Source organism: Myotis brandtii, unplaced genomic scaffold (assembly GCF_000412655.1).
Source record: "Myotis brandtii unplaced genomic scaffold, ASM41265v1 scaffold441, whole genome shotgun sequence".
NCBI classification, from domain to species: Eukaryota; Metazoa; Chordata; class Mammalia; order Chiroptera; family Vespertilionidae; genus Myotis; species Myotis brandtii.
The window spans coordinates 4,037,234-4,056,571 of NW_005366873.1; the positions used below are offsets into that span (position 1 = coordinate 4,037,234).

General features: G+C 44.3%; 1 long non-coding RNA gene across 1 annotated transcript; it reads left to right on the forward strand.

Moving 5' to 3' along the window:
- Positions 1 to 6,282: 6,282 nt before the first annotated feature.
- On the forward strand, positions 6,283 to 11,919 carry LOC102251437. The gene is made up of 3 exons (XR_314077.2): positions 6,283 to 6,478; positions 8,477 to 8,647; positions 11,566 to 11,919. It is a non-coding gene; the product is annotated as an uncharacterized LOC102251437 (long non-coding RNA).
- Positions 11,920 to 19,338: the final 7,419 nt, after the last annotated feature.

Here is a 19,338-nt window from a genome sequence, read left to right on the forward strand (position 1 = left end):
TATATATATATTCCTGTAAAAAAAAAAAAAGCAAACAAAACAAACGAAACAAAAAAATAAATGGAGAGGTATACAGCTGTGTAAAAGAAAAGGGACAATCTCTATGTACTCCAATGGGAAATTCTCCAAGACTACATTAACTACAAGTCAGTATTAATATATGCCATCTTATGTTATAAGAAATAGGGAGATATAAGAATATTTATTCAGGCTTGTTTATATTTACATAAAGAAACATTGAAAGGGTATACAAGAAACTAATATAACTTTTACAACTATAAGGGCAGTGGAGACACAGGATATACAGGGGCCAGGAGGGGAAGACTTCTCAGCACATACCTGTTTATGTTATTGAAATTTTTGAACTTACTAAAAAGTATAAAGGACTGGGCTTGGGAATCAGCAAGACTGGGTTTGAATACCAGCTCTTCTGTTTCCTAGTTTTGAGCAAGTTTACTTCATCCTCTCTGACCCTCGGTTTCCTCACCTATAACATCACCTGGATCATTACAGCACTTATTCAGTAGGGCTATTGTTCAGAAATAATGTTTGTAAAGCACTCGGCAGGATGTCTGACATAAGTACCTAATTAATCAAATTACTTTGGTTGCTATTAATATTATTTTTCCTTATTGAATTCTGTGATCCTTCAGATTTGGATAAAACAACACCTCCTGTGAGACGTTTTCCCTGATCCAGGGCAGAGTATGATAGGCCTGTCTGGTCTTATGCTGGTCTCCCAGGCTCAGCTTTTTGTTTTCATATTGGCTCCCCACTGGACTATAGGCTTCTAAAAGGGGGGAAAAATCCAATCCCTGCATGAGGCACATAGTAGGTGCTTGTCAATAATAGTTGGAGAAAGGATAAAGGGCCAGATACTGTTTTGATTTTCTGTACAGGCGTTTGTCTGAGGCATCAGTGGGATTTCACTTCCTGGTTTAGCCCAGCAGTTGCCTGTCTGTCAGTCACTACGTCTGCAGGGAGTTGCACAGGAGCATAATCTGCAACAATCGGGCTTCAGTGCTTGCAGCTGAAGCCTGGCTTTGCAGAGAATGAACCAAACAGGGGGACTGTGGCAATGTATAGGTGCCTCAGAAAGGGCTGGAAGCCGGAGCTCTCCAGGGACCCCAGCCGTGCCAGACCCCAGGCAGAACGTGCAGAATAACACTCAAGCTGTCCCAGGAACACTCTGGCCCAGCCCGAGGAGGCAGGGTTGATATTTCCGCCTCAGCCCAGGGGCCAGACCCAACAGCCCCTGAGCTGTTTGTGCTCTCACAGAGCCTGCTTCCCTAGGGGGAGGGCTGGTGGAGAGGAAGAGCTGACAAAAATAAAACCAGAGTGGTGAGGTGCCGCACAGGAAGTTGCAGGTCTGGGAGCCAGAACAGAGCACAGGTATTTGGCTGACATACCACACAAAAAAAACGCTGCCTGAGTATCAGCCCACACAAAAGGACCCTATTTGCATTTGGGGGTTTCTTCTTCAAAGAGTCAAGTCAACAATACCTTCTGCTGTCAGGCAGATGGGGGTCTAAAGTTGGCCTCTGAAATTAACCAGATGATTGAGCTTAGATAAGGGACCTCTCTGAGCCTTATTTTTCCTTGTCTAGGAGACTTTGGGAGAATTAGGCAAAAAAACCTTGAACTCAAACATTTACATAATAAATGTTCCTTTCCTTTCTTTGTTATTCAGCACTGTTAAAGAGAAAACTACAGGCCCCACAAGGTGTCACTTGTGTGAATGTCCATGACACCAAACCTACATTTAATACCTGACCTAACTGTTATTTCAACCTTTCCTAGAAATATAATCTTAATCAATCAATCTGGAATTTTCTGGTCAAGTACCATTAATCTGTCCAGTGGGCCCTCTCAATTGTCCCCCCAGAAAGAAGAGGCAATCTTTATGATAGAATCCCTTGCCTGCCCTCTCCCCAAAAGAACACATCTTATTCTAAAAATAATCCTTTTATTTTGTTAGTAGCTCCTTCCCATAAACGCCTTCCATTTTACACAACCCCTCAGAGCAGCCCTTCTACTTGCTAACTGGGAAGCTGCTCGATTATGAAGCACTTAATAAAACCAAATTGATTTTCAAATGTACTCAGTTGACATTTGTTTTTTAACAGCACTATTGAAGGTGAAAGACAAGGCTGAAGTTATAAGGTGAAATCACACCATACACACTATACACATGCTGTACACGCACACACATATACACCACACACACACACACACACACACACCGCACACATTAGCACCACACACATATATACCACACACCACATACACATACCACACACATACACATTCTAAATTTAAAACATTTATGAATCAACAAGTCTAAAGTTCACAGTCCTTCCATTGGCTGCTCCCTAATTGGAAACAGATTGTCTTCCCCCCCAACTGTTTCTGGGGCAGAGCTCCTCTCTTGTGGGTCTGCTCATAATGATTTCCTTTCCTTTGCTCAGTCACCATCACCGGTGTTCTCTGCAGCTCTGTCCTTTTATTCATAAATCTGGAACTGAGGGCAGATTTACAAACAGTCATAAAGACCACCATGTATTGGGTGACTACTGTGTGCCCTGCACACTCCAGGATGTCTGATCCTCACCAACCCCAGCAAGATACTCCTATTATCTCCTCACCCAACAGATGAGGAAACTGAGCCTCAGAAAGATTTTTTAAAAATTGCTGAAAGCCTCACAATTGGTTAGGGGCAGGACTTGAACCTAAGTGACCCATCAGCCTGAGCTGTTTCCACTGCCCACTGTAACCTAGGAACACAAAATCTGATTCAAGTTCCTAAACCGCTGTCCTGAATACCACCCAGGCCATTTCTCTCCCAAGTTACTCCTTGGATTCCCTTTGGCCCACGCTCCCTCTCCTCCCCTCCGCCCTCTTCCCTCTTGGGAGCTGCAGGCTTTGCCCTCTTGGAGCAGTGCCCTGTGGGCAGGAGGCTGGAGGCCTCTACTTCCTCCAGCCCCAACAGCATGGCCAATGCAAACTTCTCACTGGAAAACACCGGGCCCTCTGGACAAAGGCTCTGTGTGCTGTTCTAGTGCCTGCCCAATGGGTCTTCCGTGAAAAGGCCCAGCTGGGGTGGCTGGGCTGCCAGGCCTGGGACAGGCCGAGTTCATCAACAGCTTCTCCGGCCACAGAGCTCAAACGGGACTGGAGCCAGGTACCGCCTGCCTTAGCGCCTAATCCCTCCCGGGCCTTGGTCCGCCAGAGCCTGTTTCTGGGAAATCAGCAGGACAGCTGGGTTTTCAGGGGCTGAGGCTGGGGGGCCCCTATACAACAGAAACTGAGTTTGGGAGTCAAGCAGACCTAGGTTTCAACCCCAGGTCCACCACCTTCTACCTGTCTGACTTTAGGAAAGTGACGTCTGCTGGCCAAACTTCCGCTCAAATGAATAACATCCACTGTTCCTAGCCCAGTGCTTGGGGCTCAGTCTCCCCGTCTCAGAAATGCAAGGGTTGGGCCACATGACTTTGAGGTTTCTGTCTAACATGCTCTCTGTGCAGGATGGCGTGACCATGTCCTTCCTGTTGTGGACAGCGGGGAATTGGATGTCTTGATGTCTCTGTCAAGGTGAACTCAGCCTTGTGGGGGAGCTTCTGGTTTAATTAGACAAATGTTATTGAGCACCCCAGAACAGCCTGCGCCGTTGCAAGAACTCAGAGTACAAAGATAAGCATAGGCCCTGCCCTGAAGGGGCTCATAGACTAGACGGGTAGGAATGATAAGACCCATAAAAATAAGTAGAGTATGCCGTGAAAAGTGATAAGTGTACTGGAAGGGGTAGAGAATAAGACTAAGAATGTTGAGAGCAGAGAGAGGGTAATTCTGGGCTGGAAGGGAGATAAAGCTGTGGCCATTCCATGAAGGGTCTTGAATGATAGCTTGGATTTTATGGGGCCTGGTTGTAGGAAGACATGAAAGGCTTCTGAAAGGGCAGTGGCCAGATCAGAGCCGTGGGGACGGGAACCTTTTGTTAGTTTTCTACCACCTGGAGCAACCAGAATGGAACTTCTAAAAGGGAAAGACTGAGGTTCCACCATTTTTATAAGGGCTTCGTTCCCTGAATAAAATAGTGCAGGGTTTGCATAAAATTGCAGTGCTCAAAAGCTGCCTATTGTTCCTGAGCATTCCCCAGCCTGATGCTCACCATCGCTCTCCTATGTGCCCTCTTACTCAGCCGTCTCCCTGCAGGGAAGACATGAGAACGAGGCATATGGGGCAGGAGGCAGGTATCCAGCTCAAGGAAACGGTCCTGGCTCAACAGAGTGCCCTGAGACCTTCGCTGACCTGCCAGCTTGGCTCAGTTCACAGCCTTCTGGGAAGGAGTTGGCCTATTGAGGAAAGGACGGTCAGTGCGTTGCATTTGGCTTAAATTGCCTTGCGGGGGGAGCGAGGGGAGGTTGTGTGTGTGTGTGTGTATGTGTGTGTTCAGGACTAGTGTTTTGCAGCTGATTTCAATCTGGGTCAGAACTGTGCAGCCCTCAGCACATGGCTATCTAGAGAAGATAAGCTTGAACAATCCCCGCCAGGCCCCAGCAGTGATAAACTAGCCCTCTGGAAGTAAACACAGCTGTTTCCCAGGCTCTAATTTCTGACCATGAAGAGGCCTGCTTTGTTAGCAGAAGGGATCCAGGTAGATTGTGAGTTTGGGTAAAACTCCCAGAGAGGCCAGGCTCTGCAGCTGGCCCACTCTTTTGATGACAAACACAGAAGAGGCAATAGCATGTTCTGCCCCAGCCAAGTTCCTGCCACTTGGTCATCCAAGAAAGCATGGTTAGGGCCATACCCGGAAGGGCCATGCCGCTGAGGAAGACATCCAGGTTTTAGTGCTTGTTCTGCCACTCAGCTACCATGTGACCTTGACCAAGTCACCTTGTCTCACTAGCATCCCTTTCCTCATCTATAAAGTAGGACTAACACTTTCATCAACGTGAAAATCAGGAAGAAAATCCCCAAAGATTTCTGAGTAATCCAAAGAAATTACTTGTCGGTATATCTCATATCGTTTACTCAGAGTAAAACCTCCTTAGACTTCTGAGTAATCCAAAGAAATTACTTTACTTGTCGGTGTATCTCATATCGTTTACTCAGAGTAAAACCTCCTTAGATCTTCTCTTGGAGCATGTGTGCTCTTAGTTTACACATAATGAGAATATGCTTGGTTTTCTGGCTTCCTGGCCTACCACAGATGACAAACAATTGATTAGCAGGGAGTACGTCTGCTAGAGATAGGCATACTGTTGACTGACAGAAACATTATAGGCAACCAAGGGAACAAGAGAAAGAAAAACTAGAAACAAGATCTTTAAAAGCAACACCAGCCATTTGGCCCTAAGGGCAAATATGCTTACACATGTCAATAGCTCCAATGGCCATCAGGAATAGGAGCCTAGTAAGTAACTGATACTTATAAGGACTTTTCCAGGGAAATTTCAAATGACTGCACTCCATATCTACTGTTTAGCAAGGCGAGCTTTACAGAATATTATTTTAGAAAATTTTCCTTGCACATGTTTCAAATAAATAAAGCCTTGGTGCCTAAAAAGGGAAGTCTCCAATATCCTGAACATACAGATATCAAAAAAGACATATATAGTCCATGAGTGCACTGGTGGGCACAGTCATACCTGTTCTCTGAATATCAATATTTGGCCCAAGTATCAAATCAGAGAATGTAAATGCAGAAGCTATAGAAAAGGTAGAAGACACTATCCAAATTAACCATTGGGATATCAAGGGCTAATCCCTTGGTCTCAAATTATTTTTGAAGACTATTTAGGAGTGATCATGGGTGTTGATGAGTTGGCCTGGAAGTTAAATTTGTGTTGCCTTTACTCATGTTGACATTGTTACCTTTTCCCAGCATGTGTGGCATACCCTCTGTGGGAGGAGTTAGAGGGGGAATTTAACCAATCGAGCCACACACTTCTTCATGGGGCTGCTGGTCAGGCCCCATGCTAGGTACAGGGGAAGGTAGGGTCCCTAAGAAATAGGGGACTTCCCTCAAGAAGCTTACAGGCTAGTTTCTTTTCAAGGCCAAGGTCTAGGTCATACATGAGGTATTGGGTTAATAGCACTCTTCTCAATACTTTTATTTTTAAATACATTCCAGTGTACTAATAATACTCATTTGTGCAGAAAAATAAGAAATACTGTTGAGAGGAGAGAAAAATTAAAAGCATCTGCAGTCCCATCACATAGGAATAACCAAATTAACATTTATTTTAATAATCAGTATCAACAACTTGTAAAAGTGTTCAGATAAATGAGTACATTGATAGGATCACATCAAACATCTTTTTTTTTTCTTTTTTTTTTTTTACTCAAAACATTATGGGTCCCTTAATGCATTCAGAGTGATGAGAGAAGAAAACCTCAGAACCGCATCATCTATGCTGGTAGCAGGAATTCCTTATCTACGCCAAATAGAAATTCTTGAAATGCCGAAGATATGAATGTAAGTAAATGGAGCCATAAAAGTATTATAAGAACACAGAGTCGATTGATTATGTAACATCAGGATGGAGAAGACTTCTTAAGCAAGACAGGAAATCAAGAAGCCAGAAAGAAAGAAAAAAAAACCCCACACAGATTTGAATAGTGAAACATTTAAAACTCCTATATTATAAAAGACAGCATAGATAAAGTTTGAAAGCACATAGACAGGTAAAATATTTGGTGACAGAGGATAAACACCCTAATGTCAAACACACACCTCTGGCACCCCAGTACCTGCTCCAGATGTACTACCCCAGCCCAAGGCACTTCAAAACACAGTGTCCTTTCTTTCCGCCAACAGATGTCCATGCTTAATGTACAAAAACATGCCTACAAGCAAGAACAACCCAAACAGAAAGATAGGCAAGGAATATAAACAAATAATTCATGCAAGAAAGGCAAATGGCCAATGTTCAACTTCACTGTTGTCAGGGAAAAGCAAAAATTTAAAAATTAATAGAACCCAGTGCTTGGAAGAATATGTAGAAATGAGTGCTCTCATCCACCATTAGTGCAAATGTAAATTAGCACAACTTTGGGAGGAAGGGGATTTGGTAGAATCAAATGTGTATACTTGAAATGTGTGTACTTTTTATTCAGCAATTTTACTCTCAGGATTTTCTCCTAAAGAAATAATAACATAGATTTATAAACATGCATGTCCACTTGCAGCAAGGTTTGTTGTAATAGAAAAACATTTGCACTAAACTAAATATCCATCAGTAGGTTGCATAATTACCTTGTATCCATTAAAGAATATTATGCAGTTGGTTAAAAAGAGTAATATTTTGCATATGTGGACTTGAAATCATGTATGTGAGAAGTTGTTGAATAGAAAGAAATCAAATTGTAGACCAATATATACAATGATTTTTGGTTTGTAAAAATATGCATAAGTATACATACATTCCTATCTGTGTCAGTATAAACCTAGGGAAAAGTGTGAAAGTATTTGAACCAAAGCATTAATAATGTATGCGTGAGGAGGAGGACTTCATTAGTCAGAAAGAGGACTTTTACTTTTCTTTTTACATATCTTTTAAACAGGTACAATTATTATCTTCTCTGCATATATAAGAAGTTGTCACTTGCCAAGGTCAAATGACAGAGATGCTACTGAGTGGCAGAACCCGAGATCCAGGGCTCCAGTTAGGTTCACACGTTTGCAGGCTGCTCCCTGGCTTAGCAAGAAGAGCTCACAGGATTCTACCTGCGCTTATCAGGCAAATAGAATTAAGTCTATGACTAGCCTTGGAGCCATTTCTTGGGTGGTTTCTGGCAGCAGAAGGGCAAGGGGGGAGCTGCAGGGATGTCCTGGGAAGGTGCTCTGCTTCTGACCTTTGTCCCTGTTCCTGGAGCCTCAGAATTCCATGGGAGGTTGGGGGGGGGGGGTGGGGAGACAGGAGTGGTCACTGAGGCACCCAGATGGCCTCCCTGCAATGCTTTTCTCTGAAAAAAGGTTGCAAAAGTAGGTTTTGATACCTGCCAAGCTGAACACAGAGTGTAGTCTAGGCCAGGGGTGGGCAAACTTTTTGACTCGAGGGCCACAATGGGTTCTTAAACTGGACCGGAGGGCCGGAACAAAAGCATGGATGGAGTGTTTGTGTGAACTAATATAAATTCAAAGTAAACATCATTACATAAAAGGGTACGGTCTTTTTTTTTTTTTAGTTTTATTCATTTCAAACGGGCCGTAGTTTGCCCACGGCTGGTAGGCCATCAACGGATGCTGCCTGGACCAAAGGCCAAGACTTCAGCAGCCCGGAGCACTCCAGCTTCCCCCTGTGAAGTCCTCTGGAGGCTGCAGCCATCAGAAAAGAGAATTCTGATCTAAAGGAAGGAGCAAGTCTGAGAATTGCTGAGCCTCCCAAGAGGAGGATCCCTGTGCCCTCGCAGATAATGTGAAGCAGTCCTCAATACCGGCAGCCTTGCTCACCTCCTTGTTTTTCCTCTTCAGGTGCCAGCTCTCTGGCCTCTTGCCTGAACCAATATGACAGAAAATCTATCTTGGTTGATTTTCCTGGACTTGGCTTCTCCGCTGCTGGTCTCATGGTGCTCACCTGATCCTCCTTCCTGATCCGCCCTCCCGGAACTTCTCAGAGCTCTGAGCAGCTGCGTCCTGGCCAAGGTGACCCACTGACAAGCTGACACATTTAAACTCCAAAGTTGTCAGGTGTCACTTTGACTCCTCACCCATAAACAAGTGCACGGAGGCTGGTGAATTTCCAATGTCCTGACTCAGGATTGTAAACTCCTTGTGAGCAGGGACCCTGGCAAGTTTGTCCACCAATTGTACACTCAGAGCCTAGTACATAGGAGGCTCCCATAAACAGTTGATTAAATGAATACTAGATGAATCACTTAAATGCCCATCTCCCCTGCCACATATGACAGTTTAAGGCATTCTAACTTAGCAGATAATCCACTTGCACAGGGGTCTACAAACCTTTTCTGTAAATAGGTTAGGCTTTACAGGCAAGAGGCAAAATAAAGGCTATTGCATAGGCACTTCAAAAGCAAAAGAGCCCTGGCCAGGTAGCTCAGTTGGTTAGGATATCATCCCGATACACCAAGGTTGTGGGTTTGCTCCTGGGTCAGGGCACATACAAGAATCAACCAATGACAAAGAATGCATGACTAAATGGAACAACTAATCAATGTTTCTCTCTCTCTCTCTCTAAATTAGTAATAAAAAAACAAAAGGGAAAACAATTTCTATGAAGTTATTATTAATGAAATTCAAAATGTAATAATGGAGTACAGTTTTAAAAAACAATACAGTTCTCCTAATGAGAAGAATAAAATTATTTTTTGAGGAAAGACATTTTGCTTAATGGGGTTCAAAGTTAGTGACCTCTATTATTTAAATCTATTGGAAGTGATCATGTATTAATGCTGATGATCTGTAATGAGATTTTATGTATTCCATCTTTGAAAATGAGTGTTGAATTTCATATAATTCTCACCTGTCACAAAATATTATTCTTTTAATGTTTTCTTCCCCCACAGGCAGTATAAAAATAAGCAGGGGGCTGGCTTTGGCTTCAGGCTGTAATTTATTACTCCTGCACTTGAGGATAATATAGAGAAAGATATTCACATATTCTCTCTCTCTCTCTCTCTCTCTCTCTCTCTCTCACCACAGCCCCCCAAATCCTATACTTTCTAAACCTCAGGGTTTCCAGGACATTTCACTCCCTTTTTTGGTGCCTTTTTCTTCTCAAAAATGGACACGTAGGCTGAGCCTGGCAACTTCCCAAGAAGGAGGTCCGGGAGCATCGTTATTGCCCAACCGGCCCAGCGTTAGCTCTTTGCCAACCACACGGAAACGAAAAACCACTGGGAAGGGCTTGCTTGAGCTTCTTCTTCAGCCCAATCCACAGTGGGAAGGAGGAAAGGGGAGGGCCTCAGAGTGGCTGGGTTAATGGGAAACAGTTGTTCTTGCCCAGCCTTGTGCATAGAGGGAACACGTTTTAAATGCCTAAAATCTCCTTGCATCCTCAAAAACATATCATTTGGAAATGACAACAGACCACAGCACAGAATTCAATGCTGGCAAAACAACATAACTAATGCACTATATTTTGCAACTATAGAAAGTACTAAGGATGTCAGGGACTTGCAAAAGGATCAATCATTCACTGACTTATTCATTTATTCAACAGATCATTGTCAAGGGTTTATTATGTGTCAGGCACTGTATTAGGCCCTACCCTGGCCATACCACAGAAAATGAAGCTGACACAGTTTCTGCTCTCATGGAGTTTACAGTACTGTTGAACGGCATTTTCTAAAGTCCAGTATTTCATGGAGTATCGCTAAGTATTCCTTGAATTAAAATGATTGTATGGTAAAATAGTTGGGGGAAAAGACTGGATTAAGTCAAGTTAATCAGATTACTTTATTCTTAATCCTCAGAACCTTGAGTATGCAGATTCCATTGAGACTCTCCAAGAGGGGGGCTCTATAGAATGCAGCCTTCCCTAGCTTATTGAACTATGGCATCCTTTTTGGAAGCTGCATCTCAGGGCACGAGGGTCACATGGAACATAGTTTGTGGAGCACAGCTCTCAGGACCACTGGGTACAGGTATGGAGGTGGTACACTGGTTTAGTGAGACCACTCACCTAGGCCAGCATATCCGTGGTGCCCTGGAGTTTTATGACTGGTGGACCTAATCTCTGTTAACTGTAGGGCAACACATTGGCAGCACAGGGTTCATGGCTATCACTTAACTTGCCACTTGGCTCCTCATAGAACAGGCCAGCGACAGCACTCAGCAGCTAGGAAAACTGACCTAGCTGCAGAGGTAGCCATCAGGAAGGTCGCCAGGAGGTCAAAGCACAACATTCATGTGAGTCTCCAGGCACAAAGAAACCTGAAGAATAAATTTAACTTACACACACACACACACACACACACACACACACACACACACACACCCCAAGGTACAGTACCACGATATGTAAAACTCTCAGGATATAAAGAAGACCCTAAAAGCTTCCAGAAAGGCAGAAAGGAGGGAGAGGGGAATCAGATCACAAACAAAGGAGCAGTTATAAGAATTGCATGGGAGTTCTCAAAAGTAAGACTGGAAACTAGAAGACAATGCAGCAATGCTTTCAATGTTCCAAATGAAAATGATTTTCAACCCAGAAATTTCTACCCGGCCAGATTCCCGCTCAATTCTGAGAGTAGAATAAAGGTGCTTCAAGAGTTGCAAAGTCTCAAAAATATTACCTCCCATGCTACTCAGGAGTTATTTGGATGTATGATCTGAAAACAAAAGTAAATAAACAAAGAAATCCAAAGATATGGCTCCAGGAAATAGGACATGCAACACAGGAGAGATTCAAAGGGCATCTGGGATGATGGTAGTGACAGTCTAGGACAACAGCTGTGTGGCAAGTCCAGAGGGCAACTGATTCCAACTGGAACTGGATGAAGTGGCTCAAGTGGAGAAAGAGTCCTAGAGGAAAGCTCCAGGCAAAAACAAAAACAAAAGAAAACAGAGATATATCTGACTGTGGAAAATTCTATTTACAGAACTGGGAAGACCTTTCCATGGGGTCAACAGAAACTACAACAACAAAAAAGAGGTAACTATTAATGGGGGAAAAAAAGTATAAGAAAGGCAATGGGATCAGAGTTTGCTACTTTGCTTGGGAGTGATTTATATCTATATGTAGCTATAATCACAAAAACACAAATATTGGTTTAGAATGAGAGGAAGGGAGGTTGGGAAGGTGGAGTGTATGTAAGCTAAGACTCTCATCTATCAGTCCAGGAAGTCAATGGATAGTGTCTATAAAGTTTATTCATCAAGAATGAATGCAGTGCCCTGGCTGGGTAGCTCAGTTGTCCCCATATGCCAAGGTTGTGGGTTCAGGACACATACAAGAAGCAACCAATGAATGCATAAATAAGTAGAACAACTAACTGATGTTTTTTTCTCTCTCTCCTCTTTCCTCTAAAAACAATAAATAAATTTTTAAAAAGAATGCAGAGTATGCACATTATTTAGAAACATGGAGGCAAAAATCAGAACTAACGCTGAAATAGTGGAGAGTGTTTGGGAGCTGGTTGGAGATTGTGTGTGTGCGGGGGGAGGGTATGTAGGGGAGCACAAGGGATAGACATTTTTGTTCCAAACCTTTTAGCATTATTTGACTTTTTATGTTAAGTACATACATGACTTTGATTTTTTAAATGGGGATAGTAGTCTATTAACCAGGTTGTCACTGGCTAAGTAGCTCATACCGTTTGTCAGTTTCAAACCTTGCACAATTAAAAGTTCATGGATTAATAAAATGACAATTCATTGCATGTTCTGGACTTTGGGGACTCCTAAGAAAGAGTACAAACTGGGAATGTCAAACCTGAGACTAATAAGGACTTAGCACCTCATTACTCAGGATGCTAAGCATGGACCAGAAGCACAGACATCACCCGGGGAACTTGTTAAAAATGAACCATCTCAGGTACCACCCAGACCTGATTTTAAAAGATCCCGAGGTGGTTCATATGCACATTAAAGTTTGCACTGGGATGGTGGAAGGTAGCAGGGTAAATGGGGTGGTGTCGGGGTCCTGTTACTGATGATATGGTATACAGGCCCATGATACTGTCAATGGTAATGAATCAAGAGGATAATTGGGGGGATGTTTTAAGGATCTCCAGGGTTTAGAGATCCTAATCCGCATTATAATAATCCCACATTGAAATAAAATGTATATATCTACATACAAGGTGAGTTGAATTATAGGAGACTCGTTGACATGTCACATGTTGTAGGCATGTAAACATTAAACACTTAACCAATTAAAATCAACAAAAAGTACAATGTCATCCAGAGAGTGTTCAGTCTAGGCACGAGCCATGGACAGAGAGTGTGGGCCAGACCATTAGGCAGACGAGGCTATTGGTCGGTACCCTTGGTTGCAAACGATAGCCCACCTCAATCTGGCTGAAGCAAAGAATATAACTGGAAAATCTTCTTCAGTGTTGCCTGTATGCGCTTCTAGGAATTTGTTCCAAATATTTGTATGTATCTGAACTGTGGCTCTCTCTGTTTTGCAGTTCCGCTTGGCTTCCTTTTCAAACAGGTTCTTGCCACATAATGACAAAAGGGCAGCTGGCTGCCTACGCCTATAAGCAGTAATTCTCCAACAGTTCTTAGAATTGAGGACCTCAGAGAACTTTTGTTTATGTGCATTACAGCTATCAATATTTAACTCCAGTAGAATATAACACTGAGAACTTTTTTAAAACGTACAATTAGTTCATTTAGAATAGCAATAATAAATCTATTACATGTTAACATACATAACATGTTTCTATGAGAAAATTCTGTTTTCCAAAAAAGAATATTTACTAAGAAGAGTATCACCATTTTTTACATTTTTTTATAAAGCTCTTTAACCTTAGGCTTAAAAGAAGATAGCTCCATTTACTTATCCACTTCTGAATTCAATTTGTTGTAATATGTTGTTTGGGTTGAAGTATATGAGGAAAAGCTGGCCTCACAAAGATATGTAGTAGGTAGAAAAGGGAGAAATATTTTAATAACTTTTTCAGATAGTTGTGGTCATGCTTCTTTGATACTACACCCAAATTCAAAAATGGTATTTTTTTAATTTTTATTGATTTCAGAGAGGAAGGAAGAGGGAGAGAGAGAGAGATAGAAATATCAATGATGAGAGAGAATCATTGATCAGCTGCCTCCTGCATGCCCCCCCACTGGGGATTAAGCCCGCAACCTGGGCATGTGCTCTGACTGGGAATTGAACCGTGACCTCCTGGTTCATAGGTTGACGCTAAACCACTAAGCCACGCTGGCCAGGCCAAAAATGGTAGTTTCTTAAAGGGCAGTTACAATGTGGAATCTAGAAACATATAAATGACATTTTCATACTCTGGTACATTAAAATTCGTTGATCTGTACTGCACTTTGAACAGATTTTTACCTATGCATGATTTTAAAACATCATGGATTGATCATTTGAAAAATATTAGTTCACTGGGTTTTGCTAATCTTTCAATGTTGATGCATTTCATTACACAATATTCCAACATCACAGTCTTTAATATCACCATTTAACCTCATCAGAAAAATGTGTAAGCATTGGGAAGCTGTTAAGCTCATGGTAGATAATACGACATTTCAAAATTCCAATTTTTACTTCAAAGCTTAAATTTTATCATTGATAACAAAACCATCATTTGTTTTCCTTCAAATTACAAGCTCACGTCATTCATTTTTTAAATTTATTTTTATTTGTATTGATTTTAGAGAGAGAGAGGAAGGGAGGAAGGGAGAGAGAAGGAGAGAGAGAGAGAAACATGTTGATTTGTTGTTCCACTTACTTATGCATTCATTGGTTTCTTCTTATATGTGCCCTGACTGGAGATCGAACTCATAACCTTGGCTTATCAGGAGGATGCTCTAACCAACTGAGCTACTTGACCAGGGTACTTCATTCATTTTTGAGGAAACTTCTGGTGAACACCAAGTCTGAATAACCACAGTTTGCCAGTCAGTCATTCTTTTCAGCCAAAATGATATTCCATGAAAAAAATGTGGCCAGCTTAGTTCATGGCTCAAACAATCACATGGAGTGTTTTTTCTTGAGACAATTCTGATATTTTGTGATGCAAAATTACATATAGAACCTCCCAGAAATAGACACTAAGAAGAGATTAGATGTGAATGGTGGACTAGCACCCAAGAAGGATAAAGGGGTGGGAGCTAGGGAAGGTAAGAGGATCCTTAGACTAGAATGCTGGCCCACTGAAGGAGGGAGAGGAAAGGAAAGAGAATCAGGTAGGAAAAGTCTTGGACTGTAGTATCCTATATAAAAACAATAAAAGCCCAGCGACCAAACAGCCGAACAACCAGAATGACCAGTCGACCAGTCGCTATGACGTGCACTGACCATCAGGGGGCAGACACTCAATGCAGGAGCTGCCCCCCTGGTGGTCAGTGGGCTCCCACAGTGGGCCGATCCCTGCAGGCCACGCCCCCCACCAGTGCATGAATCGGGTGCATGGGGCCTCTAGTAGTTCAATAAAACTTCAGCCAGACCAATGAGCAGTCCTCAACCCAAAGTCAACCAGTGTAGGAGTCTCTGTCTCCAAAAAATGAACCTGCAGCAGTGCACCCACTGTGCTCAATCATTGGCTGATAGTAGACCAGGGAAGCAGGGCCTTGGCACATATGTGCTGTCTGGTCCAGAGGACAGCAGATGCCCAGCGGGAGATCTGAGTAGCGCATTTTCATGGCCACCACAAGCTTTATGAGTACTTTCCATTTCATCACATCACAATATTATAAAGACATGTAAGAAAAGGTTGAGGTTTAATAAGAATTTCTACTGCTTCATCCAGATCTCTCTTAAGTGAAACTGGTTTTTCCCCCCTTTGAGTGTGTGGCAATGAAGAAAACAAGGACTGCCAGTTTAATTTGGTGCCACTACCTTGACTCACACCAAGGTGCCAGTATTTTTACTCACCATTGCTTTTGCATTATCAGTGCAAATGTCAACACAGTGAAAAGGGCATGTGAAATCTCAATATTATTATGAAAATAGTGTTGACCTCAGGGACTCTCTGGAACCTACAGACCACGCCTGCAGAAACACTGACTTAGAGCTAGCAGCTCCGGAGTTAGAGTGCATGGTGTTTGTTTGTTTTTGGATGGTTCTGGCAAAAGTCGAGGGGAAGATTTTGATGGTCCTATTTGGGTCATATCCCCCTCCCTGAATCAATCCCTGTGAAGTGGAGGATGAGGTGCTCTGATTGGTCAGGCTTGAATCCCGTGAGCACCTGTCTGAAAGGATCAGACAGATCAGTCTATCCAAATCTCAGAGAATGGGCTTCCGTAAGGAGCCGTTCTCTTCCAGGAAGATGAGCAAAGCGACACTCACCACACAGGCCAAAACAACCCATTGTACAGTTCAGGAGAGTGAGAGAAGTTGGCAGTAATATCCGGGCTACAGGGCCAGGCCTGTTCCTGCTGGAGGCCGAGGCCGGCGTCAGGCAGGGAAATGGATCAAAGTGGAGGAGGAGAAGGTTCCCGGGCAGGAGCCAGTTTGGCAGCACATTAATGCAGCCCAGCAGAAAGGGCCCGACTACCAGGCCCAGGTTTGGTCAAACTGTGTGTGTTTCCAGGGGCGAGTGCTTCATTCCGTGGCTCCTGTCAACAATGGAGGGGCTGTGATTGTGCATGTTTCCTCTCGGTCAGACTTGACTTAGGAATCAGAACCCAGAGGGTCCTCAGGGGTGAGGAGTGGGGCAAGGCTGAGGGGATTCAGATGTTAGAAGCTGGCGATGGAGAATGACTGGGTCGACTACCTACAAGCCAATGGGAAGTATGTCCCACAGGCACTGCAGTGTTAAAATGGCACTCGCTCAGGTGCTATTCCACCTGTCTAGACCTTTTCACATTTACTGTTTAACACTCTGCACCTTCTACTTGTTGATCCTCAGAATTACTGAGCACTTACCTAGTGAAATGTATCAGGATTACAGATGATCAATTCAACTGTTCAGTTCTGGTGACCAACCCCCTTTCATGGGTCCCCTCGGTGTCTCTCAGACTTCCTCCTCCCTCTCCAGCTGCTTTGCTCAGATTCCTTTGTACCTCCCATAAATGATGGCAGTCTTTGGGGGCTCTGCCATAAAACCTCCTTTCTTCTCTGTCCCAGTGCTCTTAATTACTACCATGTTTCTTTCTTAAAACCGCTGTAAAACCTCCCTCTCCCCGCCTCAGCCTGCACAAACACGTTCTTTGTGTGTGAGATCCCTGGCTATACTTTCCTCAAGAGCCTGGCATAATCAGAGCAATTGGTACGCTGCCGGCACCAAGGCCACCAAGCATCCACACATACACAGGAGGATTGAAATTGGGTCATCTGGTCACCCAGATGTCCAGACTGTGGTGTGTGTGTAAGGGGAGGGGGTATGAGGGAGGTCTGCACGTGCCTATCTGTCTACCCATCTTTCAGATATTCATTTAGGTGGAAAAAAGTATGAAGACATTTGGAGAGGACTTGACTGCAGTCCCTGAAGTGTGGCTGCAGCTAACCAACGATTTGATAAGAATACAGTGTGTTAGGATTTAATTGGCCGTGTTTTTTCTTTCCTACTTGTACAAGAAATAAAAATGAAACTTACAATCAATGCTGTCATAGAGTCGATGAAAAATATTATTCGTGTCTCTCCAAGAATACTGAAAGCAAATTTGTAATCCATAGACTGTAACCTTCCATCCCTGCTTCCATTTCTTTGGGTTTCCAACTCTCTAATACCCATAGCTGCCCAGAACCCATCTCTCCATCTGGAACTCTCTACTCTCCACCAAAACACGACAAAACCTCCCTGGCATCTTCCCCAAAGTGCGTGCGTTCTCTTTCTTCCCCTCCCTCCTGTTCGCTCGCCCTCTCCCTCTCTTCTCCCTGGGAGTCCATCTCAGCCATCTTCAAAGGACACCTCCCCAGCCCCACTCCTCTGGTTCCTCCCATTCCTGCAGATTGACCAGTTTTACTTAATAATGAAGAGAGGGAGGGGCAAAGGCCTGGCAGTAGGATTTTATTTAGCAAGGAAGGAGAAAGGGAAAGAGGCTTTGAGTAGTCCTACAGGAATAATTCTTGGGCCTGGATCGAGAGAACAGGCAGATCACAGTGTGGGATAAAACGGAGGGGGTGCACTGTGCTACAGCAAGGGGCAAGATTGGGGTGCAACCTGTAGTGGGGCATCCTAGAAAGGCTCAGATTTTATTTATTTATTTATTTTTTTGTTAATCCTCACCCGAGGATATTTTCCCATTGATTTTTAGGGAGAGTGGAAGAGAGAAGGAAAGTCAGAGAGAAACATCGATGTGAGGGAAACATTAATTGGTTGCCTCCTGCATGAGCCCTGACCAGGGCCTGGGCCAGGGAGGAGCCTGCAACCAAGGTACGTGCCCTTGACAGGAATCAAACCCAGGACCCTTTGGTCTGCAGGCCGACACTCTAGCCACTGAGCCAAACCGACTAGGGCTGAAGGCTCAGATTTTAAAACCATCAACTGTGACCACAGCTCTTCAGAAGCTTCATATGCATTATGCATACACACACATATACACACACACACGTACACATAGGCACAAACACGTGTTCACACGCACACACGCACTCAAACAACAGGCGAAGGTCTTTCTATCTTACCTCACACAGCACCAGGAGGGAGGCAGGCCTGCGGGCCTGACCATGGCCTGTTTTCCTGGGAGGCAGAGGCCCAGGGAGAGAGGTTGTGCTGGCTGGCTTGAGGTCAGGGCACCACGGGAGCTGGAGACCCCACCCCTCCCACCTGTCCCAAAACTAACCACCCAAGGCTGGACAACCCGCTAAAAGAGTGGCCTCCCCTGGGAAGGAAGCACTCAGCTCTGGGGAGATGTGGAGAAGGAGGGTAGGCGGGAAGATGGCCTCCGGGGAGAAGACCATGCTTCCCTGAGACCTTGGAAAAAATAAGGGAAGAGCTAGAAGGAGAAGTCTGCAGGGGCCCAGGGAAGGGGAGAGGGAGGGAATGAAGGAGCCCCCCTTTAGCCGCCTGGCTGAGCCCTGGTGGTTGGATCCATAGCTTCCAAGTTGCTCAGCAACCACTTGGAGTCTCATGGTCCTTGTGGCTGGAGAAGGGCCAGTGGGAGAATTTAGGAGGCCCCTGGTGATAAGGGTGGAATGCAACCTGGCTAACCAACTCCCACCTCATTGAGCTGGATGCTGCTCCTGGGCCAGGATCAGACAAGCAGCCATGCCCACTGAGTGTGCCCTGCACTTCAGAGCGCAGGGCAGTGCGAGTGTAAGTAAGGAAGGGGGAAGGGTGTGCTCAGAAGGAACTCACCATGGAGTGGAGGAAATTAGTGTCAACACAGGTGGAGCCCAAGTTCAATCTCATCTGCAAATCCCACCCCAGGGCAGAGCCCCCAAGGCTAGCTGTACCCTAGAAATTGGCCAAGCCTGCTCAGACCTCAGACCCTGTGGGAAAAGTCAGGAAGGCTTTATTTAAGGTGGACTTGAAGGACCTATGTAGGTGGATAGGAGCCCTGAGACTCCTAAGAGGTGATTTCCCAGGGGGCTTTGGGCACGGGGCCCATGCAGAACTGCTCTCTGGTGATTCTGGCTGCAGGGTGTGTGTGTGTGTGTGACTGGGAACAGTCAGGTTAATTATTCATCACCTGGCCAGCCTAATCAATCTAGACCCGTGGTCGGCAAACTGCGGCTCGCGAGCCACATGTGGCTCTTTGGCCCCTTGAGTGTGGCTCTTCCTAAGCCTTAGGAGTAC